This window comes from Acomys minous, assembly GCF_964271855.1.
Source record: "Acomys minous genome assembly, chromosome: 7".
NCBI lineage: Eukaryota > Metazoa > Chordata > Mammalia > Rodentia > Muridae > Acomys > Acomys minous.
In genome coordinates, this window is record NC_140488.1 from 7524074 (window position 1) to 7550501 (window position 26428).

Consider the following 26428-nt stretch of genomic DNA (forward strand, 5'->3'; position numbering starts at 1 on the left):
TTCTCCCTTATTTTTCTATCTTATCTAACATTAGGGAATAAAGGGTGAAGAAGGGACAATATAAGGAAAGAATATAAGGTAGGGTATAGATTTATAGAATAAAAAGTAGATTATTGAATCTGCTGGCCTCAAATAATTTATATTGGTATTCAAATATTTCATATTGGTATTGTAGATTGACAGGAATTTAAGTTTTTTCTTTTTCAACATTTGCTTTATGTATTGTATATGGTATGTTAATGGAAACTTAAATTGTATATTGTACACTGGTAGAAACTTAAGATCATTTTGTTTGACATTTATGTAATGTTTTATACATGTACAACTTATTTGAACAGGTGAAATACAACTGTTACAACTTGCTCAGTACAGTCAGAGATAGAAATTGTTAGTTGGTCACTTATAAATCTGACTAGATAATAAATTACTTAATTATAGAATAAGCTTTATTAAGTTTTTTGTATATGTTTCCAAAGGAATAGGTTGATGACGGATAGAATAGATAGATAGATGGTCTTCAAACACTTCAGAGATCCAAAGAAAATGGCATTTAATAATAAAGGGCTTTTATGACAGAGAGACACATCTGTTCCTGGCAGCACCTCGAGTCTAATCACGCAGCCATCAAGAAAAGATAGTGGCAGACAGCCACTGGTCTGAAGAACTTTGCTTATCTCTACAGCTGATGACAGAATGACTGTCCACTATGATCAAGCCTGAAACTGAGAAATTAGCTGCCCAGCTTTGCAGGGATTACGTGGGCCAATCCTTCAGGATTCCTGCTTCAGAGCAGTCTGTGAGATGCTTTGGACTGGCTAGCTGAAGGCTGGGATGCCCCAACAATGGAGAGGAACTTGTGACAGTACAGAAGCAGTCTTTAAGATGCCTTGGGCTGGCTGGCTGAAGGCTGGGATGCCCCAACAATGAAGAGGAACTTGTGACAGTACAGACACTCAGCTCTCTGTCCTGTCAATACTTTTGGAAGTTGCTTGCCTGCACTTCCTTCATATTAGATAGTTTTTCCTTCTGGAATCTCTTATGGGGTTGAAGACTAGATAGTAACAGTAGTAATATAAATTTAGTTTGAAAAATGTAGATATTAGGATAAGAAACAGTAGCATAGGATAGATAGTTGAATAATTTCCTGAAAATTTTAACTACAAACGGACTGACTGCTCCTTGTAAATGTGACTTACTGGATAATTCTTATTTTGTTGTATATAACTTATTTTATTTAATAGAAAGGGGAGATGAAGGAGAGATAAACATGTTTTTGTTTAGATCACAAGTTGAGGATGAGAAAAAGACTTGTGAGAGAGCAGATAATGTTTATCCCCTTAGAAGTCAAATCACCATGTGGGGGAGATTGGTTATTAACCAGCTGAAAAACACGCTTGAACAAATTCTGAGAAGAGGTATATATGTGAGCCCAAAATAAGAGGCGGATCCTTTGGAGACTTGGGGATAATTTCGGCTATTCATTCCTGTGCCTCAAGGTGCTCCTAGAGAGAACTGCTGGAGGGAAGGCTTCGGGGCTCTGGGCTCCATTTGAGGCTATGGGTTCTGGTTGCTCCAGGTTCCTGCAGAAGAAATCCTGCTGATTATGCCAGGATAACCATTCCTCAGAACTGATATCTTTATGGTTTCATTATTGTATTTTTAAAACTCTTTTTCTTATTATTTAGGTTAGTCGGGTTATCAGTGAGGTACTCTTGGTCAATAAGTTCATAATAAAATCTATTTGCTAAGAACATTGAGCCTACAGGGAAGAGTCAGGCAGATATCTTGGTGACTGAGAGAAGAACATACAGTGACTAGAGGAGGGAACCAAGGGAGAAGACCCAATTGGGCCAGGAAAATAGAAGGAAAGATGCAATCAATTAGGAGGGTCTGATCTCCCAGCATGCTCATCCTTTCACAGGATCAGTGCTTGCTCTGTGCCTTCAAAGGAGCACGGGGAAGGGGGGTAGGGGAGGAGCTGAAGTTTGACTTAGAGATGACTAACATGTGTTTCTTCGCCTGTTCCTTGTTTTTAGGATCTTGGAGAGCTTCAGAAAACAGATGAAGTCCCTGCTGTCAGTCAACTGTCTTAACCTTACCTTGTAAACCCAGGAGTCAACAAAGGGATTCATAGATGATCCAGGTAAAAACTCAAAGTATTGTCTTGATTCTCCACCCTAAATCCCAGATGGACATGGCTAGACACTGGTCATTGGCAGGTGACACATGTGGAATAAAAAATCAGCCCTAAACCAGAAAACCAAACCACTTTTCTCAAGGCATTTACTGTGCACAAGTACCCTCCTTACACTGGCTTGCCTAGCAGACGGCATACCCAATGCCTCAGGTTTAAATCATCCCATGATACCAGCCCTCTCCTAAAACCTAGAGGTTGTTTCCTTGCTGAAGTCCTACCCCACTCCCAGTCAGGTGAATTTCCAGCTCCTCTTCCACCTACCTTCCCCACAGGCTGGAACTTGGATTACACAAACACTTGAATTCGCTATTCTAAATACTGCAATTTGCCTGTCCTGTCTGCTGACCTCGGCCTCTCTGTATTTGACATGGTTTGATTCTGTAGGGTTGTGGGTTTTGTTTCATCACCAAGGTGACTATGTGGTTAATTACCCTTTGACTTTTGGGGTCAAGGCCTCCATCTGGGCAGGAAACATCAGTGACTCCAGAAATTTCACCCATTCACCACCCCCATGTCTCTGCAGTGTCAGGACTTGTGTGTGCCATGGAGGAATGCCCAGAGGCTAACTGGAGCCACCAAGTTGTTGGTAGTGTATTGAGCAGTCTCATCCACCAAGTTTCATTAGCTCCCTGGTTTCATCAGACTGCAGCTAAGCCAGGGGCCAGATCTACTGGTAGAAGGGTCTCACTCCAAGGACTAAGCCTAAACCCATTTACTGGTTAAGGTTCATAAGCTTAGGACAAGTTTATACTTGAGGCAGAAAGACAGAGCAGAGGTGGAATGCTGTCTTGCCTGATCATCTTAGCTTCTGTGCAGGGCTACATGCCAGTCTTTATTTCCCACACGCTCATGTCTCAAGTAACTGATTTTCTTTGGGCAACATTTTCCTAGTGTTGACTAAGCACCAGGGTCACAAGCCTTGAATATTTGTGGAAAGCCAGTTGAGTTGTGCAAGGCTCTCACTTCTGGGAGTAGTAGGAACATCTAAGACCTGAGCCAACCTCTACCCATCCTGGGAGCAGTTTAAAAGAGCACTGATGCACTTATGGCAGGTGCTGAACAAAGTCAAGAATGGTCTAGGAGAGCCAGGGGTTCTTCCCACTGGGGCACTTCCCACCTGGGGCTCTTCCCACCTGGGGCTCTTCCCACCTGGGGCTCTTCCCACCTGGGGCTCTTCCCATGTGGGGCTTTTCCCACCTGGGGCCCTTTCCTCATGGAGCCCCTTCCACTTGGGGCCCTTGCCATCTGGGGTTCTTCCCACCTGCGGCTCTTCCCACGTGGAGCCCTTTCCACCTGCATTGTGGGCAAAGATGCAGAGACAAAAGAGAACTTTGTGCTGCTTATGATATTGGCGATGCACGAGGGCAGAAAGTTGCAGAACCTTTGTATCATACCCAATGGTTCACCAAAGCTGAAGGCAGAGTGCATGCTGAGAGGAAAGAAACAACTACAGAGGGAAGGAAAAGATAGGACCAATAAGGGGGGACTGGGATTGCATTGCATAACAATAGATGATCATGCAGCAGAGCCTTGCTTACTGTTCCTGCTGAAAAGCCTAATCATTTAACATCCCCTGTGGCATAGTTAATGGAAACCTAGCTCTGAATCTGAGAGTTGATTTTTAATTTGGTGTTTGAGAATGAATAACATGTACTTTGATCAGTCTGTCCTTCTCCCTCTCCCCTAACTCCACACATTAGTTTTCCTACCACCACTCTCTGCCCACTGAATCTCTTCAGTGCAGCCAGTATGTGCACGGGTGTGGAGTCATTCACTGGGACACAGACAGCCCATGAGAGAGTCTATATTGCCAGAAAAACAACCCTCAATCTCCTTCTCCCAGCAGCCATTTGTTGTCACTGATGACCCGAGCTTGAGGTTAAAGTGTTGGGGCCACTCCATGGTGATGTGTAATTTGGGTGGCAAGAGTAGTCCTAGGTCAGTTAGTGCAAGGTGAGGCTTCTGGCCACACACATTAATCCTTCATCGGGCGAGCAGGCTCTTGCTTCAGTTAGTCAGAGAGCCTGAGGTGAGGGTTATCAGTGGGGTCTATCAGGCTGTCCTCTGACAGAGTTAGAATCCCAGCAGGAGTTGGGAGTGCAGCAGGGGCTCAGGAGCAAGGCTTCAGGTGGCTTGAGATCACAGTGGGTGGGACAGTTATTAACAGGAACATGTCTCCAGCCCAGTCAGGGTGAACAATACCTACAGGCTACAACACGTCAAGCCTACTTTCCCCTTCATTGTCCTCAAGATACACTTCAAAACATTGCTCAATACATAGCCCTGGCTATTGGCTGCTACTGTGGCATGAAAAGATGTGGAGGAAGGGTGTGGACTGAAGCTGATAGTCTTAATAATGCTCTTCCTTTTTTATTATAAAATGCATTTGGGACTAAGAATCTTTATAAATGTTGGATGCCACAGAAAACTCATGAATATGCAGCTGTAAATCTGCGTATATATAATATTCCATTATATATAAGCCAAGTCTTGTCCTTTCTATGTGGAAATGAGCAAGTGTAGAAGTTAAATTAAACCATGTCTGGAAGCCCTTGTGAATTTCATCATTTCCCCTGCATGAGCCACACTAATATGTAACTCCTGAGCTCTCCCTGGAGGGTGAATTGAACTTGGCCTCATGTTGAAAAGATAAACAAGGTCAAACTGACTCTACCACCCCATGTCTCCTCACTGGGTTATAGTGAGGTGCTTTCAGCTTGGGGCCACTTTATTGACATTGTTGTTGGAGTGGAGAAACACAGGAGAGGGTACAGAGCCACCTACTTTGAATCTTAGAGCTAATGACTACTGTGTTGAGGATGGAGAAGGCAGGCTAGGTCCCGGGGCTTCCTTTCCAGGCTCTTCAATCTAGAAGGTGTTGCAGCTGTTCTGTGGTGTTCGAGAGAAGGACAGAGCTCCTGGGCTGCAGCTGTTGACTCCTCTGCTCACAATCTCTGGAGAACTTCTCTGTGCCTCTACTTACCCTCAGCTGGTAGGAGTTGAGCATATGCAGGAGGGGCAACAACTACAGCAGGAAACTCTGGTGAGTGTCAGCATTTGATGAACTACCTGACAACGTGAGTGTGACTGTGCTCAGCCATTGCAGGGCTGCTCAAGGAGGTTATCTCCAAGAACAACCACATTCTAAGCAGTGGGCAGAAGCAGTCATGCCCACAGGTGGCCTCAGGCCTCCTGGAATTCCCATGCCTTCCTAAGAAGCGCTCAATCTTACCGCTGTCCTCAGCAGTCCTGTGCTTTGTGAGGAAAGTGTTCTGCTCCCCAATGGCATATTCTTCAGCTGAAGAGCAGATTGCTAAAACAACTTTGCAAATGCAGAGCTTAGGCTGTGATTCTGAGAACTATGGATGCTGTCCAGCAAATTAGAGTGAACTCCAAAGTCACACTGGGACCAGGGTGCTTGAGTAGCTATCAAAAGCCCACATGCCACCACCATCCTTCTGTTGCCCTCAGGGCCATACCTCTTTAAGACCTCATCTCCAAATGGGGTGATTTCTGGTAGAGCTATCCATGCCCCTGACCCCCCCACACTCCTACCACTCTTAATATAGTGTGGAAATGTTCTTCTTGGTACATGACCAACAAGCAAAATCACCTTTGTGGCCACAATTCTGGGGAGATGATCCCTGAACTGTACTGGCCAGCCAATCTAGCCTGCTTGTGAGCTCCAGGTGCAGTGGTAGACACTGTCTTTAAAAGTAAGATGGGGATAACACACACACAAAGACAAATCAACCAACCAAAAAGGTTGCAGGTGCAAAAAGGGTGCCTATATTCATAGCCACAGAGGAGGGTTCCAGCCATTGGAGTCTGTAAGTGTAGAAAACAGGCCAATGTGCCAGGAACAGGTACTGCATGAAATGTTTCTCTCTAGAACATAGGCTCTTCATCAGGACATAAGTGTGGGTCTACCAAGTCAGTAATATTCCTAGGATTTCAAAGTCAGCCTCACAGACACAAGACTTGCAGTACAATATAGTGTTTATTAAGCAAAGACATACCCTTTTTTGAACAGATATTACTTCTCAAATTGGTTGTCTGGAATATAGGTTACAAAGTGGCATAGGACCACAGAAGACATATATGAATAAATCAAGATTAAGGCCCGAGATTTAAAAAAAAAAAGGGCATGATGGAACAATATTTTTCTGCATTTCAAACCTCTGTGGCATTTCCTATTTTGGCAAAAACATTAGTACCCTAGAATTCTGCCCATTGATGGCAGCTTGCCCCAGCAAAAGCACAGATGTATATACGTATACTTGAAAAAGTGTGGGGCAAGCAGATGGAAATGAATAGTAGTTATCACACACTAATCTGGATGTAATAGTTTGCTTTTGCAGCTTCCTTTCCATTAAACTCATTATGCTTAAGAAACAACTAAAAACTAAACTTATGAGTAAAGAAAATAACCCACCCACCCTCTCACATCAAGGGACTCTTGTATGTCCCTTTCCCATATAGACCATGGACTTAGGTCTTCTGCCTCATCTTCCCCTTAGGGGTGAGGATTGATGGTGTTCTCTTCAGTCAGAAAATATGCAGAATTATCTTGACCAGGCTGCCTGGTCTCTCTCAGGTAAGCAGAAGAGGCATGCTGCAAAGAAAAAAAAAGCAGGGAGAGTGGTAAACTGAAATATTCTGTGGTGATAGGAGTATTCCTTTATTTCAAGCCAGTGAGCCACTGACAAGTATCTTTGCATTATTGGTTTACAAGGTACTAGCAGAGGAGAGAGAGAGGCAGGGGGGGATGGAGAGAGAGAGAGAGAGAGAGAGAGAGAGAGAGAGAAACAGAGACAGAGACAGAGACAGAGAGACAGAGACAGAGAGAGACAGAGACAGAGAGACAGAGACAGAGACAGAGACAGAGACAGAGACAGAGACAGAGACAGAGACAGAGACAGAGACAGAGACAGAGACAGAAAGAGAGCTTGGAAAGTTAGGATTCCTGTACTATTCTTCCTTCCAGATGCCCCTTGGCTTAATGGCCGTCCTGAGAACCCAAAACTTCCTTTTAGTCTGCAGCATCTGTGTCTGGCCTTCCACTCCCCAGCTTTTGTGAAGTCAGACCTAGCCAAAGTCTCAACTTTAGCCTTGGATTGAAGTCATTTCCGCACTTACACAGTGGAAGTAAAGGTGTCAGCTCCCACCAGGAAGTGGAGGAGGACAAGCACAAAGGCAGTGTTACAGGTATCAGTTGTAGAACTCTTTTTTGACTCTATTTTGAAGTGATTCAGGACCAAGTAAGTGGAACCAAATGGGGTGAATGAGGAAAATAGATTCAGGAGGAGTTGGGTTTCAAGCAGACAGCTGAAGACCAGGACAGGAGTGAGCAGAAAGGAAAGAGCCCAGTCAGAGTCATATGTCCACAGGATGAAACTCTTGCCCTTCCTACTCTAACTCTTTCCCAATGAGCTATCTGAAACCCTACGTTCACTGCCTGGACGATTAGATCAATTTGCTGTCAACTCTGATTCTTAGAGTTCCACTCAAGAACATCATTGTATTGGTAATGGGCACGAAAAGGGCTACCTTTTGGAGTCTACTTTGCTAGTGAGCCCGTCAGACCATTTGCCAATTTTAATCTCGGTATGAGATCATAGGGACCCAATTTCTGGTGACACTGATTGCCAGGGACCAAAAGGCCTGAGGCCGACTCCCACCCATTCAGTATTTGCAGCAAACATCCTGCTGGGCCACTCATTAGGTATGCAAGGCATCCGGCTTAGTCCTGAGAAGACAGAGATCTGATCCTAAGATATTCACAGAGACATCCTGCTTTGTCTCACCTGAAAGACCCCTCCCCTTGCAAATGTTCCCGGGGCTCAACCCAGAAGATTTTGTACTTTTCCACTACTCCCTTGCGTACCCCGCCCTCACTAAAGCAGGTTTTAAAAAGCCTGCCCTTACCTTTAATAAACGAGCTCTTGACAAGCAATTGTTCGCTTGAGCTACTGTCTCTCTCCCGCCCATGTCTTTATGTACAGGTTGCGACCCCCCTCGATCCCCCAATAACTGACCAGCTGGACTGGTTGGTGGACTAATTATCGTTACATGGATTAATTTCATCTGGCAACCACGAAGGGATTCGAGGTGCGGGTTTCTCCCCGAACGGATTAAGGGACCGGTCCACAGGAGTTTTCATGACCAGCCGAGCTCGCCCGGCCGGCTTCGTCATTAGGTGAGTCATCTGTTCGCATATCTCAAGAATGGGCCATTCGCTGTCCAAGGAAGCAAAGTTCATAAAAGGCTTAAAGGACGTACTCAGAGAGAGAGGTATTAGGGTAAAAAAGAAACATTTGATCGAGTTTTTTGTTTTTATTGACCAGACCTGTCCCTGGTTCATGATTGATGGACCTACTATTCATTCTGAAAAGTGGCAGAAGGTGGGGCGTGAGCTTAATGCACTTATTAAAAAAGATGGTAATACAGCGGTGTCGAACAGTATTTTTTCTTATTGGGGCCTTATACGGGACATAATTGAGTCCGGCGAAAACGAAAGCGGAGAGAGGCAGCTCCTCTCCGTGGCTGAACTCTGCCTGCGCGAATCTCTCCCTCCTTCTCGTGTTCCTTCCTGTTCCTCTTTGCAGGGTTCCTCTCTTCCTACATCCTCGGAGCCCTTAAAAAATCTTTCCCCTGCGCCTGCGTCCAAGCCTTCCCCTTCCTCCCGCCGTCTTTATCCGTCGCTTCCTCCCACCTATGAGGACCCTATTTCCGCTATGGAACGCGGGTGTTCACCACTTTGTGCCTCTGTTTTTCCCCCAAAAAGGACACCCTCTGTCCGGTCCGGTCCGCCAGCCTCTCCTGTTCCCCCTTCACGCGCCTCCCGCCATTCCGCCATTTTCCTTTCTCAGGCCCCAGATGAGCCCTTGGATCCGGATGCTGCTGCCACCCTTGAGGAGGAGGCTGCTCGACATCATTCCGATGATGGCCTCCTCCGCGCGGCGCCAACCTTTCCCTCCTCTACCTTGCTCACTCTTCCCCCTCCCCTTACTAAGCCCTACCCTGCCTCCCGGCTCCCGCCACCTTGTTCCCTCCCAAACTGCTTTTGCCAGACGGAGGCTCATCTCCAACACCAGATCTCCCATGCGACGAAGATTCTTCAGCTTCAACAACGGCTTTCGCTTTTAACAACGCGCATTTCCTCCACAGCTCCGTTTATTTTCCCTGTCACCCGTTCCCAGAGCCAGCCCACCCTGAGCGGGGCGAAAACTGAGGCCATTGATTCAGGCGCTGCTTTGGGAGACCCACCTGCCCCTACACCCTCCCAGTCGTCCGCGGCCCTTGTAGATTCTGATAGTGAGCATGATTCCTCAGGTTCGGAGGGAGAACAGAAAGGTGGTGGAACGGCTCCTGACCCTACCCCCACTGCTTATCATAAACTCAAATTTAAAAAGCTAGAAAAACTTAACACGGCTGTCCGTAGTTACGGACCTAATGCGCCGTTCACACTCTCCCTCCTTGATGATTTGGCAGATGGAGGTCATCTAACGCCCAACGAGTGGATCACCACTGCACAGACTGTCCTCACTCGAGGACAGTTCCTTTCTTGGAGGGCGGACTGGGCTGATCGTTGCCGTGACCTTATCCGAAAAAACGTACAGCAGGGACATCGCGAGACCCGTGAATGGTCTCTTGACAAACTCCTTGGCCAGGGCAAATATGCCACTGACGAAAAACAGCGTGCACTCCCCTTTTCCTTACTTTCACATTCTAGTTCTGCCGCTCTCGCTGCTTGGAGAACTATTGCTTCCACGGGCTCCGCCCTGTCCCCTATTACCAAGATTCTTCAGGGACCTCAGGAGCCCTTCAGCGACTTCGCTGCGCGCCTCCTGGAGGCTTCAGAAAGATCCCTTGGTCCTGGCCAGACAGACAGTAAATTTCTCACACAATTGGCCTTTGAAAATGCCAACTCAGCCTGTAAGGCAGTTCTTAGACACAAATATAAGGGCAGGGATCTTGATGAGATGATTCAGCTTTGCCGAGAGGTTGATCCCCTAACTGATAAGTTTACCAAGGCCATTATGGCCGTCGGAGCCCTCCCTAGCGGGGCCTCCTGTTACCGGTGCGGCCAACCGGGACATTTTGCCCGCGCCTGCCCAAATGAGCGTAACCGCCCACCCTCACAGGCTGGACAGCCGCCGGTCGTTCCGCCACCCACTGGATCCCGGGGACCTGTGGCCCGGCCCCCCCCCTACTACGCTCTGCCCTCGTTGCCGTAGAGGTCGTCATTGGGCGAACACCTGCCGTTCCACTGTTGATGCCATGGGTAACCCTCTCCCCCCGCATTCGGGAAACTCCTCTGGGGGCCAGTCCCGGGCCCCTCACCCTATCCAATTCCGGCCTGCGTCGGGACCGGTGTCACAGGCTCCCCCCAATTTACAGACCCGCTTCCATCCACAGACCTCCTACCCCACCTCCCAAACCCAACCTCCTCCCATTCCAGCGGCGGCCCCTTGCCCTCCCCCACAGGATTGGACTTCCGTGCCACCACCTCTACAATACTGACGCCCGAGGATGGAACCTTGTCCTTGCCTGTCGCCCTCTTTGGAAACCCTCCCCCTCTTCCCCTCCTGGTCCTCGGCCGTGCCTCTTCTGCCCTTATCGGGCTACTCATCTATCCCCTCGTTTTAAAACACCCGCTCCCTTCTCCTACGCTCCTCCTTGCCGCCGCTACCCAGGGCCCTCTCTCCATCTCTCCTGGTCAGATTCTGGCCTGGGCCCTTCCGTTAACCCTGGCTGACTCTGTTGTCTCTCCTCCCGCCACCCCGACTCCCTCCCTGCCCCCCTCCGCTTTTTGGGTCCAACGCTTAACTTCTGATAGACCCCATCTTACACTAAGGCTTGATGGCCGCCCCTTTGAAGGCATCATTGATTCCGGGGCAGATTCGACGGTCCTGTCCCAATCTTCTTGGCCCTCGTCTTGGCCCTGTCAGCCCTCCCTTACTCACCTTCAGGGCATCGGAATATCTACCAATACCCTTCAAAGTTCTAAGGTCCTTCGCTGGACTGACCCTGATGGCCAGACAGGGACGGTGCAACCGTTCATTGTCCCAGGGTTACCCGTTAATCTGTGGGGCCGGGACATACTCTCTCAGATGGGGGTCTTTATCTATAGCCCCTCCTCTCCTGTCACGCATCAGCTTTTGGATCAAGGCTATTTGCCAGGCCAGGGCCTCGGCAAGCTGGGACAGGGGCGTCTCGAGCCCATTGTCCCTATGCCTAGGATTAGTCGCCAAGGGCTGGGATATGAACAAAATTTTTTATAAGGGCCACTTCTCCCCCTGCACTCCAGGCCGATAAAATTACTTGGAGAACTGATTCTCCTGTCTGGATCGATCAGTGGCCCCTTCCTTCCCGTAAACTGGCCGCAGCCTCAAGGCTGGTGCAGGAGCAACTTGATGCAGGCCATGTTGAGCCCTCTACTTCCCCCTGGAACACCCCCATTTTTGTCATCCAAAAAAAGAATGGTGCCTGGCGACTCCTCCAGGATCTCAGGGAAATTAACAAGACCATGATGCCCATGGGAGCTCTGCAGCCTGGTCTCCCCTCTCCTGTAGCTATCCCTAAAGGATTTCATAAACTTGTTCTCGACCTTAAAGATTGCTTCTTTTGCATTCCCCTACACCCTGACGATTCCAAACGTTTTGCCTTTAGCCTCCCTGTTGTTAATCATGTTGGGCCCTCACCCAGATTTCAATGGCGGGTACTTCCTCAGGGCATGGCCAACAGTCCCACTCTTTGTCAAAAATATGTAGCCCAGGCCATCGACCCGCTACGCCTTAGGTACCCACATTTATATATTATTCATTATATGGATGACATCTTACTTGCTGGCCCTAACACGGCTGAGCTCTCTCTCGTCACCCAGGAACTTGTTAAGAGTTTGGGTCATCTGGGACTTAAAATTGCCCCAGACAAAATACAACTACACCCCCCTTTTCTTTTTCTGGGCTATGAACTTGGGACCTCTTCAGTCAGGACCCAAAAGGTCCAGCTCCGCCGAGACACCCTTAAAACACTTCATGACTTCCAGCAGCTTTTGGGGGACATAAACTGGCTGCGCCCCTACCTTAAGCTCACTACTGGAGAGCTTAAACCCCTTTTTGATATTTTAAAAGGCAACTCTGACCCTTCTTCACCACGCAGTCTCACTGCTGAAGCTTCAGTGGCCCTACAAAAGGTCGAAGACGCCATCTTCCACCAGTCCATCTCCTATTATGACCCTACCCAGCCTTTCGCGCTCATAATTTTTCCTTCCCTCTTTGCCCCCACAGGACTGCTCTGGCAACGGACCCCTCTCTTTTGGCTTCATCTCCCCTCCTCCTCCACTAAGGTCCTTCCTACCTATCCTACTCTGGTTGCGTCTCTCATTCGACAGGGGCGGGAAGCGGCCACCAGGCTTTTCGGAAGGGACCCTCACTCTATTATCACGCCTTACTCGGCCACACAAATAAGGTGGCTTTTTCAAAATTCAGATGATTGGGCGGTCTCCTGTATTTCTTTTTGCGGCCTATTAGATAATCATTATCCCCCAGATAAACTAATTCAATTCCTGCAGCGACAACCTGTCATCTTCCCGAGAGTCACCCGCTCCAGACCCCTCCCCCAAGCTTCCCTGGTTTTTACTGATGGCTCCTCTACCGGGGTTGCTGCCCTTTCTGTGGACGGAGCTATCCTGCAAAAACAAACCCCCCATACCTCTGCTCAGCTTGTTGAGCTGGAAGCTGTTGCACACGCCTTTACATTGCTTCCCCATACTCCCTTTAATCTATATACTGATAGTGCCTATGTAGCATCCTCTGTTCCACTCCTCGAGACGGTTCCTCGTATTAAGCCTGCTACTAATTCCTCTCCTCTCTTCTCCCGTATCCAACAGCTTATTCTTTTGCGCTCTCAGCCTTTTTTCGTTGGTCATATTCGCGCTCACTCTACCCTGCCAGGGCCTCTGACTACACTTAATGCCCAGGTGGACTCAGCCACGCGCCCCCTGCTTTCAGGGCTGGCCGTTCCATCCGCCAGTGACCCCGTTGCTATGGCCAGGGAGGCTCACGCCCTCCACCACCTTAATTCCCAAAGCCTCCGCCACATGTTCTCCATCACTCGGGAACAAGCCCGGGCTATTGTTAAAGAATGCCAGGCATGTGTCACCTTTCTTCCCGAGCCACATACGGGAGTCAACCCTCGTGGCCTCATGCCTGGACAGGTCTGGCAAATGGATGTTACTCATTTCTCCTCTTTTAAGAAACTTAAGTATATTCATGTGTCTATAGATACTTTTAGTGGATTTATTTGCGCCTCTCCACACGCTGGAGAGTCTACTAGAGATGTTATTGATCATGTTTTGTATTGCCTTATTGTACACTGGAGAGTCTACTAGAGATGTTATTGATCATGTTTTGTATTGCCTTATTGTATGATGGAGAGTCTACTAGAGATGTTATTGATCATGTTTTGTATTGCCTTATTGTATGATGGAGAGTCTACTAGAAATGTTATTGATCATGTTTTGTATTGCCTTACTGTTGCCCCCAAACCCTTTACCTTAAAGACTGATAACGGCCCTGGGTATATAAGCTCTGCCTTCAAGTCCTTTTGTGCCCAACTGCAGATTAAACATGTTACGGGGATACCTTACAATCCCCAAGGACAAGGAATTGTCGAGAGGGCCCACCAGACACTTAAAACAATGCTTAATAAATTACAGTTTTCCAAAGGAATCCTATATCCCTCTACAGCAGGGCCTCGCCTGCTTCTCAATCATGCATTGTTCGTCCTAAATTTTCTACAAAAGGATGATCTTGGCCATTCGGCGGCCGATCGCCTTTGGCACTCTTCCACCTCCTCCACCTATGCCAAGGCTCTGTGGAAGGATCCACTGACCCACCAATGGCATGGACCCGACCCAGTCCTTATTTGGGGCAAAGGTCATGCCTGCATTTATGATCAGAAAGAACAAAATGCGCGCTGGTTACCTGAGCGCCTAGTCAAACCTTTTAACCCCCCTCTCCCAGGGAACTCCCCTGAGGAAAAGATGTAATTGTGCTCTTTTTTAGGATAAAAAAGATACCGCCGATGCATCACGTTGCTACTCACCACGTCGCTCCTTTGCCTCTGCCTCCCTGAAGTGATTCTCGCCGCATTTCTGCGCCAACCTCAGCCTTATACAATCTATAATTTTATCTGGGTCATTATTAACCAAGCGGGAGATATTGTTAGTTCCTCCTCCTCTCAGGGCATTAATCCCCAGTGGCTCGATTTACAGGTTGACCTCTGTGCCCTGGCCCTGGGAGGCCCCTCTTCTTGGGGCGTGGAAGACATTTTTTTTTCTCTCGCTCGGTTGGTGGTCCCAGTCCCGGCTGCTGTAATGACCTGGAGCGCATCATGCTCCACAAAACCTTACACCAAGATGGGATTGCTTGGGCCGGAGGGCTCTATGTTTTCCCGGGACCCTCTCATCGCTGTGGTGGGGCCCAAGATTTTTACTGTGCCTCTTGGGGGTGTGAGACCACTGGCGACACGTACTGGAAGCCATCCTCTTCTTGGGACCCTTAAAGACCTTTGCAATGTAGCTCGTTCAGTCACCAATGGCTGGTGCAACCCCCTGACCATTCGCTTCACTGAGCCCGGTAAACGTGCCATTTGGACGGGTCGTGGATTTAAATGGGGCCTCCGTGTTTATAAATCAGAGTACGATTTTGGACTTACATTTTGGTTACACCTCCTGAAAAAGGTACCCAGTAAGGGCGCTGCAGTGGTTGGGCCTAATCATATTTTCCATCATCCTGTTCCCGTTCCTGCTCCTGACCCGCCCCCCCCCCCCCGCCTAAACCCGCCACCCCCATGCCTCCCTCCCCTCCCACCCCCTCCCTTCCGACCTACCCTCCCCCTGGGCCCCCCCCCCATTTCGGCTGATGTCATTCCCCAGTTGACAAATGCCTCCATATGGGCCTTAAAAAAAAAAAAAAATGAATGACTCCTCCTTGTCATTTCCTGAATGTTGGATGTGTTTCTCCCCCTCCCCGCCCTTTTACGAGGGTATTGCTCTTCTTTCCACCTTGCTCTTTACTAATGTTACCCCACCCTCACCGGCTTAGCTCCCGACAATCGCATTACCCTCCAGCCTGTTTCCGGCATAGGTACTTGCCTCCTGGGTCCCCATATGCTCCCTCCCCCAACCTCTTCCCCTCAGCGACGTTCGCGCCCAGACTGTCATTCCCGACCTCTCCCTCCCCTACATTCTCGCGCCAAATAACACCCATTTTGCTTGTTCCTCTGGTTTAACCTCGATCGTCTATGCCCCTACCTTCCTTTCCTCCAAAGACTGGTGTGTCCTTGTTATTCTTCTTCCCCGTTTTACTATTCATGACCCCGACTCATTTTTAAATTTTCTGAAAGGGGGAATTTCCCCAACCCTAACCTTGCCTCCCCCTGGCTTACTACTCTTCTCCCCACCCTGCTCGGGCCCCTCGTTGGTGTTCTCCTTCTATTATCCTTTGGCCCATGGACTTTAAACCGTCTTACAGGGTTTGTTAAAAGTCAGGTTGAAGCTGCCACCAAGAATATCCAGGTTCACTACCGCAGCCTGGAGACTGAGGACTCAAATGAGACTTCTATTTCCATCCAGGAGATTTCACCTACGCCTCAGTCGGTTAACTACGGGCGGCCTTTGCAGTTCCTATGGGCGGCCTTTGCAGTTCCCGAGGATGCAGAATGCTGGATGGTGAGCCTGGTTGTGCCCTCGGTGCCTTTGGTAAACCTGTGCAAGCCCTCCCCTATATCTTTTGGCCTGAGCCCACCTTGACCTGACCCGCGATAGTGCCTGGTAAGTCAGAGACGGAGCGATCGAATAAGTCTCGGTTATCAGACGTCGGTCGGTCCTTGGTGGGAGGACAGACCATAGGCGTGGTAAGATTGAGCATCGATCCTCTAGCAGGCTCAGGCCATCGCGAGGCCCCCTCTCCTTGGGAATTTGGCCGGTCCAGAATAACTGTTGTCCTGAAACATTGGACATTAGTGATTCTTAAATATACCGCCATCCTGTAACAATGACTGGTGACCTCCTAAAGGTCATTCGCTGGGCTGTAAGGTCTCCCTCAGGCCAAAGTAAACAAAAGGGGTGAGGATGCCAGGGACCAAAAGGCCTGAGGCCGACTCCCACCCATTCAGTATTTGCAGCAAACATCCTGCTGGGCCACTCATTAGGTATGCAAGGCATCCGGCTTAGTCCTGAGAAGACAGCGATCTGATCCTAAGATATTCACAGAGACATCCTGCTTTGTCTCACCTGAAAGACCCCTCCCCTTGCAAATGTTCCCGGGGCTCAACCCAGAAGATTTTGTACTTTTCCACTACTCCCTTGCGTACCCCGCCCTCACTAAAGCAGGTTTTAAAAAGCCTGCCCTTACCTTTAATAAACGAGCTCTTGACAAGCAATTGTTCGCTTGAGCTACTGTCTCTCTCCCGCCCATGTCTTTATGTACAGGTTGCGACCCCCCTCGATCCCCCAATAACTGACCAGCTGGACTGGTTGGTGGACTAATTATCGTTACATGGATTAATTTCAACTGATGGTTCATTTGGTCAAGGCATGTATATGAAAATGGTACACATTTAGCTATCTAGAATTTCTAAACATTTAAAATGAAAATACTTTTGATGTCTTGCTTCTTTGCCAGATTGAATGTTTCTGCTCCTTATAAGGCTAGCTGGGACTTTACATGAAGAGCTAAATCTGCTGGGTTATTTTTATCAGGACCAGTTTTATTCTGTAAGTGTAGCCCTTAAAGATGGTCCCCAAGGTCTGTCTGCCCTGTCTAACATAAGGCAACTCCATAGATAAATGCCAAGCACACTCACTCAGCAAAGGGAATTTTAAGGAACTTTTTCAACATGATGAGACCTATCCAAGGTAGGTTCTAGACTGTATTGCAGTATTGCAAAATGGATAATCTCAGTAAGGAATCTGGATTCAGTGTTGAGCTTGGCACTAAAGTGAGGTGTGGCTGGGGAAGACTGAAAGTCAGATTGTATTTAGGAATCATTTATGCAGCTCAGTCATACAAGGATCTTTGTAGCTGTTACTACTGCAATAAAACCCAATGGTTTTACTCAGCAGTGAGTTCTACCATCACATGTGTGACTTCCTTCACATTGATAATGCTTTCAACTCTGCATACCAAATAGAGAACATATTGCTGGGGCATTCTCCTTATGAAGAAGAGTCCCAGATCAAAAGAAAAAAGCTATAGGGCATTTCAACTCTATCATACAGATTCCCTCTTAGACTGTAGAGCCACAAGTTGAAATAAGTCACAAATGACTCTAAGTCTCACAGACAGGAATTTACACAAGCAAACTGAAAGTTCCATGCAAAACCTCTGAAAAAATGTCTGTAGTAAAATTATTCATAATTATCAAAAACTTGAAAGCAATCCAGATGTTCTTCTGCTGATGGAGGGATTAAAATTGGCAATATAGTCATAATGTGGAATAAATGAAAGTGATCCATTGTTTCCTGTGACATGAAATTTGCTAACTGTACATTTCTAAGAAAAGGAGACAGATGAAAATGTCCTCACATTGGTAATAAGAATGAAACCAATGTTGTTTTGATTATGTAATGTGTGACATTAAGGGCATCACAATGGAATGGATAGGTATTCTTTTTTGCTTTTGTCCATCTTCCCGTGTATTGCTCTTTCTATTCCAATTACTTTATTTTTGTGACAACTTCCATGAATCCCAGGATGGCCTTGAACTCATGGCATAGATAATGGCCATGAACCCCTGACCCTTCTGCCTCTCCCTCCTGACTACTGCATTGAAAATTTTCTCTAAGTCCAAAATTAGTTCAAAATGAAAAACATTTACAAAATATAAGCATCAGGATCAGGCAGAGTGCCCCACCAGATACATCCCAATTGCTCCACACCGCTTCAGGATGCACACTTCACAACAATGCTATGGATACAAGCAAATTGCACTTCTTCAATCATTCAGTTAGTTTTATATATTCCATTTTAGTCCTTTTGGAAAATTCTAGTTCCCTGACAGTTTCAGTGCTCAGAGCTTTGACTAAACTTTTCTGCTATCAATCACTTCCAAATCACTTTTGCATCTTAATAGTATATTTGCAATTTTCTGGTTCCAAATGAAAAAATAAAATAAATATCAGTAAGCCATAGCAAGCACTCCAGATACTGCTAAATTTCAATGTCTCTTGCTGGTTATCTGGCTTTGCTCCTCTGACTGGAAAGGCTAGCTGTGGGATCTTATAAGGAGTGCTCCACAGCTGGTATAACAATAATGAATATAATTCCACAGAACAACCCTACAAGGTAACTTCAGATAAGTACGTTAAGTGCAATCACTCTTCATGTAAATGTTAGAAATGGTCACACACACACACACACACACCTACCTTTGTGCTGTTTTCAAAGAACTATTTGGAAAGGAGATCTGAAACTTACAGAAATAATGGAAGTGGTGCTACTAAAACTATTTGACAATTAAACCTACATTTGAAACTGAGGAGAAAAGAAAGATGAACCATAATAAGTGAAAATGTCACAATATAACTTATCTGCAATGAGATCCATGTCTCAAGTGTTGCAGGTTTTATACAATGGTATAATTAGGACTTTGTTATAGAAACACATAAAAAAAGCAGCAGTATTTTGGAGGGATTAACCACCTTCACTGCTACTTCCATTACAATGTCCTGGCAACACACATGCCTATAATTCTGTCATCTCTGCACTCAGGAGTGGAGCTAAAGGGCCCGCTCTGACTTCTAGGACAGGGTGAACAATACATAAAAAATTTGCGGCAAAACATCAACAAAACTAACAACAAAAACATGTTGTTACACTAAGACACTGCAAGGACATAAACAATAAAGTGTTATTTATTCAAAGACAGATCTATCACAATGTTTGCAGTATTAAAATCAAAAGCAAGTGAGTAATACAAATTCAACAGAAAAAAGGAGAGTCTGCACATTTCTAACTGGGGTTTCTAAAATGTGTAAGATCAGTGATTGCTTGAATCTATGAGAAGATATTTACTTATATTTCTCTGAATCATCATCTCAAAGATTTACAGAAAATGAGCAAAATTGGACATGACACCTGTGATTTCACAGTGTTATAAACAGAACACTATTTTAAACCTCCTAACAACCTTGAAGGTCATCTGATTTATTTCATCCACTTCCAAGTAGCTCATTGTACCTACTCGATATCAGGGGTGTAAAACCCGTGGAAGAAAGGCTTGTCCTCGTACCTGTGCACTTCCTTGTAGTTGCACTTATGTTTCTGCTTGTGCTCAACCGAGCTGATTTCCTGGTCTGAATTGTTCCAAGTGGCCTTTGCTGAGTGGCTGGTCGAATATCTACAATCTCAACCTGAGATTCCAAAAGAAGAGAATACATTTGACTAGCGGGATAGAATAAGACACAAATAATAGGAAACACAGGCAGAACCCAAACACTTTAAACATAATAACATACTTCAAGCAATTGAGAAGCCAACACTGTGTGTGTGTGTGTGTGTGTGTGTGTGTGTGTGTGTGTGTGTGTGTTTGCAACAGACATGAAGTAAATAACAACATTAGAGGGATAAAGGTTCATAGTTCTACACAACGGTGGTCAGTGTACATTCTTCTGAGTCTGAATTAGGATGTTCCATTTTCGCAGCTTCATCCTGGCAAATTCTTTGCAATTCATTCTTCTGGCGTCATTTTTCAAGCCTCAATAAAGCCATAAAGAAAGAATTATCAAAATGTGTGTTGTGTACTGGCCAGGAATCTTGCTCTTTGTTGGATAGCTTTCATTGCACTAGACAGGGTTATATAAGCTGATGAAGGGAGAAAAAAAGTCAGTGACAGTTTTGCCAGCTGTGAACACTGTCATCAACAATAATGACTAGCATGGCAAAATATGCCCACGTTTACAACAGTTGCATCAATGTTACGTGGCAACCGAGCAATTTCTGAATGGATTGATGGCCATACCACGGGAGGAAACATATGTCTGGTATTATAAATCTGATCAAGAACACAATGCTGGGGAGTTCACCAGCCCCAAGCGTGAATCTACTTGCCATTACCTTGCTAAATGGGCATAGCGTCAATGTGCTCTCTAAATTAATGTCTTTATGCAATTCGTCTTCATGCCCATGGATTAGTGCAGTTCTCAGATCTCATCAGAGAAGTTCATTTACGCAGTATTCAGTGGTTAAAATTGAAACTCACAACTAGTCAAGCTATAGAGAATTAAGTGTTATTGGCATGTTTAGATATACATGGTACATCTGTAAGAGCACCTTCCACACAAGGCTTAGGGAGTATTGCAGAAGGTAGGGCAGGAAGGCTGTAGGAATCAGAGATCAGGGAGATAACAGTGTCATGTGGACCATGACGGGAACACTGCACTCAGGAGCTCATAATAGTGGCGTGGCCACATGAGACCCACAGAAGCCCTACCTCCTGTAATACTGCTCCAAAGAGTGTTTGTTCTAATTGACCTCTTTAGAACAATATAGAAATATGATCCAATGAGAAGCCACTGTTAGAACCCAATCTCTGCTCTGAACACAGTAAAGACATTCATAAACAGAAAGAACTCTAGCTCAAGGACGGGAACTAGCCAGTCAGATGTTTGTTTTGATAAATCTCTGGGTATTGTGTTTATTTCATACTCCATTAATTTTCCATTTTTAATATATTATCTATTTTTCTCTTTATGGATTAAGCTTAACACCCAAATGGTATAACGAGAACACTTTTTTTTACACAATGAGAAAGACCAAGGACAACCTATTTTAAGTAAAGCAAATGGTTTCAGAAGGCCTACTCAGGTTACATATGCTCATGGTAAGGTTTTGTCAACTAGTTCATATTTTATTTGCTTTCTCAGTGTCTCTACTTGTAAAGACAGAGTTGACAGAGGATAACTGTGAACTATTGATTATCCTTACTCCATATCTCAAATGCTATCACGTGTGCTTTCAATACTCCTGTTTTTAAAAATATGTATTTCTTTATTCAGTGTGTGTGTGTGTGTGTGTGTGTGTGTGTGTGTGTGTGTGTGTGTTCATGTATGTCACTTGTGTGGAGGACAAAGGAAAACATTCAGGAATCAATCCTCTCTTTCTGCTACGTGGGTTCTAAGAGTTAGGCTCACAATCTCAGATGTACTGTGTATATTTTTTTCTTGTTCCATTATTGGACCAATCTAGAAAATAATGCAACAGACACCAGTTACATAGTTCCTCACATACATGAAAATACACAGATTTGGAAACCAGCAAATTGGTCATCTTAGATTCATTTGAAATCCTTAGTTGATCATGTATTGTATGCAATTTCGTTAGTAAAAAATGTGTTTCAGCTCTGCGTTACTTACAGCCATGATACCTCTTACCTGCGGCACTTCACAGGAATGTCATCATCCGAGTCAATAACTATAACATTGGATTGAATTTCAGTGGGGTGTTCCTGCAGAAAGATTAGCATATCCATTTCCGTTGTTGCCATCATCATGTTGGCATCTTTGAGAGTCAAACCCACAGTCAAGCCCCAGCCTAATTTCCACTCAAATGTCTCTGCATACTAAAATATGCTTGACATATATAGCATCCATTACATATTCTAGTTACAACTGATCCACAGGTCAGTGTGAGGAAGACACCAGGTTTATAGGTATAAAAACAAAGTATACACAAAATGATTTATCCCAAGCCTAGTAGATCCAGAAGAGAAATTTCATTTTCACTCAAGTTCACCACTCACTATTTAATGCCATCATACTGTAAAGACTGTAAAGACTCTTCTGACTGCTGTCCTTCTGTTCTCATCTTTTATAAAATACCCACCAGTATAGGAACAGTGTCCTAGAGGCCTAGAGAGAAAAACTGGAGTAAATCACAAGTAGACGTCCTGGTGCCTTGATGAAGGCTAGCGGAATACGGATCGGCCAAGTAAGATTCATTTTCTCTTTCTCAGAAGAGGAAGCAGATCTTGGGACTGAGTCCTACATCTTTGAAGTCTACATTCTCATGGCAGATGACGGACAACTTCCTTCAGTTTTCGCTTCTATACAACATTCATTACTGTTTTCAATATGGAGAGGCGGTTTATTCTAAAACTGAATGTGGGAGTGATGGATCTGCTACACCACCACAAGAGGATCATGTACCACAGGCCAGAGGTCTTCATCTAGGCTGCTAACACTGCCCTGTCCATGGTGTTCTACTTATGCCCCCATTGGTGCCAAATCCTTGAGATTCCATCCACTGTAATCACTGTAATCAGTCCAGATTCCTGCCATTCACCTCCTAAACAAATATACAATTGCTCTTTCCTCACTGAATACTGAGTCCCTCTGCACTGATGTCCAGCTGCTGAAAGCAAAGATGATGTGCCCTTTAAAGTGAGGGAGACATAAAACATACTCACTGATTCGTGTGGCTTAGGAAGGATGGAAATGGTTCCCACGAGATAGTACTGTTGCTCCCCTAACAGCCTTGGAGCTGATGACCGAATGTTTCTGCTGTTAGGAACATATTTCTTCCAAACCATAAATGACTCTAAAGATGACACAATGTCAATTAATTTAAAAAGTATACTGGATAAATAAGGTGGCAGCTAAATAATACATCACAATGCTGTTTGCCACCCCAATGGCATTTTTCAAGATTTTGAGCCATGGTATTTTTCTTGTCTTCTTTCATTGACAGCCAAGCTCTGCAGATTCCCCAGATGGTCATCACCAAAATATGAAAACCAAATGTAAACTTGTGCTGAGGTCAGTCGTTTGCTGTTGCTCAATTGATTGTTGTGGAAGTCTCTAAAAAAACTGTGTGTTTGTTTGTGTCTGTGTGTGTGTGTGTGTGTGTGTGTGTGTGTGCATGCATTTTTTCCATATGTTTTAAAGATATTTCACCTTTAATTTCTAAGAAACATGAAAAATATTTTAATTAGCATTTGGTTACCTGAAGCACAAACTATACCTCACCTCTGATTGTCTTGTATATTTTATGGCTCTGAAGCAGTTAACTTTTTATATGTCAATTTCTCTGCTTGCACATCCTTAAACCTTAAAAATTAAACATCAGGCCCCATAGCATACATGCCATAAATGTGGAAATAGCATAGATTTGTCTAGTGAAAATGTTAGAGAGATGACTTCTTTCCCCAGGTTAGTGTGCAGAACTTTAGTGTTTATATTTTATATATTGGTCCTTGAGAGGATGCTAGAATTCTAGACACCCAACCCAACCAGTAATTCAATCTGTGGTATGATTTACAAGCTACACAATCCATTTGTAACTTTAGGTGTTCATAGAGTTGCCTTTAAGCTTGGCAGTGCATTAACCTTTTCTTTTTTTATTAAGTTTTAAAAATATTTTGTTTTCTAAGGTGAGACAGCCATCATTTACCAATGTCATCTACCATATTTCTATATGGGACCACTTTATAAAAGTCACTACTATTTTTTTAATGCCTAATAGGCATAGCCATAAATTGTGAGTCTATTGATGTTAGATGTTTTGTAAAGGCCAATAACACAAGAACATGTATGCTAGCAATCAGGGAATCCATCACACCTGATCATCATGTATATATCATGGGATGGACTGCTTACCATCATAATAATTCTGCAGGTACAAGATGAATTTCACATAGGCATACATTTTGTTTTTTTCATATTTGCCTCTGTCAGCATCTCTTTGCTGGGCATTCTGATATGCATTTCCTTTTCTTACCCAACAGCAAAATTCAACAAGACTTCCAACTAAGGAGAGCAAGAGGCAAAGTTATGTAGTCTGCGGAATTATTTCACACAATGAAAGTCTTCCTTAGTTAAAAGAACATCTTAAAGAACACAACTTTCTTCCCATGAACACTGATACTCACTGAGCTATCATTGTTGTATCTGTAGACTAGTATACTGGTATTTATATAGCACTACTAAAATCAGAGAATTACTTCTGTAATTAGGGCTTAGGATAAAGAACAAGACAGAGTGGAGGATGATTATTCCATAAAATAATTTTCTTGATTCTTTGATAATTTCATATATGCATGTGATATATTTTGGTCAAGTTTATGTCCCATGCCTCCCAAACTCTCCCAGATCCAGTTTCACATCTACTCATAACCCTTTGGGGGACAAATGACCTTTTCACGGAGTCACTTAAGACCATTGAAAAACACAGATATTTACATTAGGATTCACAGCAGTAGAAAAATTAGTTATGAAGTACTGGTGAAAATAATGTTATGGTCGGAGGTCAGCACTGCATGAGGAACTGTACTAAAGGGTCACAGCATTAGGAAGATTGAGAACCACTGGGACAGAGCATGCTCAGCCAGCCAGGGACCACGTCATTGAAGAAAACCCACTCACCTTCCCCCAGTATCCACGAAATGTCACTAGCTCCTTGGCTGAGAGTCAGGGCCCATGAACTACTACTCCCTATTCCTCCAGAGGAGATAGATTTTAATGTAAGAAATGTTGTGAATAAAATTATAGGCTATAAACTTAAATGAATATATGATCATCAGCTATATTACCTGATATTTTTTTGACAAAAATTGCTAAGGGGTAAGAGAGAAAGAAATTATTCAACTGAGTGTTACTGATCACTCAAAAATTCAAAATTAAATTGAAACAAAACAAAGCCATGTATACATACCTGCATTTGCCAAAGGAAGTTGGAGAATGATCTTCTGAGATATTTCATCCTTTTGATCATCAAGAATAATATCTAATAAAGTCTTTCCCACAATATCTTCCTGGAGAGAGTGAGAGAGAACAGCCTTTGCTTCCTATACTAATACTATTAGTCTGCCCTGTGAACCTAGCTCTGCCCTTGCCCACCTATGGCTATAGGTAGGTGCTGAGCTTCAACCCAATTGCATTGCCCTCCAGTAACTGCTCCATGCTACAGCCCATTCTGGCCATGGTTTTCCTATGTATTATCTACCTCAAACAGTTGAAGCCTTTCCTATCCATCTCGGAGACCACCAACGCTGTAACCACCACCATGTACTGTTTCCAGAATTTGTTTTTATTGACTTGACACGAAAACCAGTGGAGAAGATGATGAAATATGGGCATAGTTGGATACCAATGGGTTATATGAGGCTAAAAGTAAATCACCCGTAAACAGGAAACCATAATGACCCGCTTCTCCAGAATCTGGAAGAACTTACTGGACGGTGGCCAAGAAGAGGTAACACATTCTGTGATATAAAAACGACTTTTCCATCTATGTTCATGATAGTTGAAATGTTTTCCAATGGCTAATAAAGACATAATAATAATATAATTCAATAGTGGAACAATAATAAAATGATAGCTTTATTTCTAAGTGCATAAATAATTATAATAGAACACTGAAAATGTTTTCCATTTCTTACATATCGTTAAGGTAGGACCATACCTAATTAAATTCTTCCTCCTACACAACAGAATCTACTTAACCTTAGGCATGAGATACTTATCAAATGATGTGTCACTTAAACAAATGTCAGTGTGCACCCAATTAACACTAAACATGGGAATTTTTAGACATGAAAAGTGCACTTAACATACGAACATAGATAACATGGGTTTTTTGAAGTTTGATGTGATCTGAGAAGTGAAATGTAAGCAAAAGGTCTCCAAAGAAAATTATCATAGAAATATCAATTTGGGGGCTGAGGCTATAGCTCAGTGGTAGGACATTTCCCTAGTGTTTGTGAGGACCTGGGTTCCATCTTTAGCATAAAAGGAAAAGAAGACATCAACTTATAAGTTAAAATACATGGTAAAACACAGCCAGAGAGTTTTGTATGTGTTTATGTTGGTAGAGTACTTACCAGGTGCAAAAGGACCTGGTTTATAATCCCAGTAACAGAAAAAAACAAATAAACAATGACAACAACAACAAAACAACCACCCAAATCAACAACTACAACAACAACAACAACAACAACAACAACAAAACTAAAGTAAGCCTAAAGCCAGGACCTGATAGGACTCTGACTGCAAGTTTTAGGAAGATTTTCAGGGAATGTCACTGAAAGGTTAAAATGAAGAAACTATATGACCAGTCCTCAAGATATTAGAGGATACCATAGACGCTAATGGTTCTTCTTCTAGATATACATGAGGAAAAAAGCAGCGCCTCAAAGAACTGTGTTTGTCCACATTCTTGGCAG

General features: G+C 44.6%; 2 long non-coding RNA genes across 3 annotated transcripts; both read left to right on the forward strand.

Annotated features, from left to right (window-relative positions):
- Positions 1-2067: 2067 nt before the first annotated feature.
- LOC311601349 lies at positions 2068-5117 on the forward strand. Its single transcript, XR_014780540.1, has 3 exons — positions 2068-2143; positions 3089-3245; positions 5056-5117. It is a non-coding gene; the product is annotated as an uncharacterized lncRNA (long non-coding RNA).
- Positions 5118-7057: 1940 nt separating this feature from the next.
- On the forward strand, positions 7058-25596 carry LOC311601329. Of its 2 annotated transcripts, none has more exons than XR_014780512.1 (3): positions 7058-7405; positions 22223-23024; positions 25219-25596. It is a non-coding gene; the product is annotated as an uncharacterized lncRNA (long non-coding RNA). The 2 variants fall into 2 exon arrangements; XR_014780513.1 differs by lacking the exon at positions 7058-7405 and adding an exon at positions 21002-21091.
- The last annotated feature ends 832 nt before the right edge of the window (positions 25597-26428 follow it).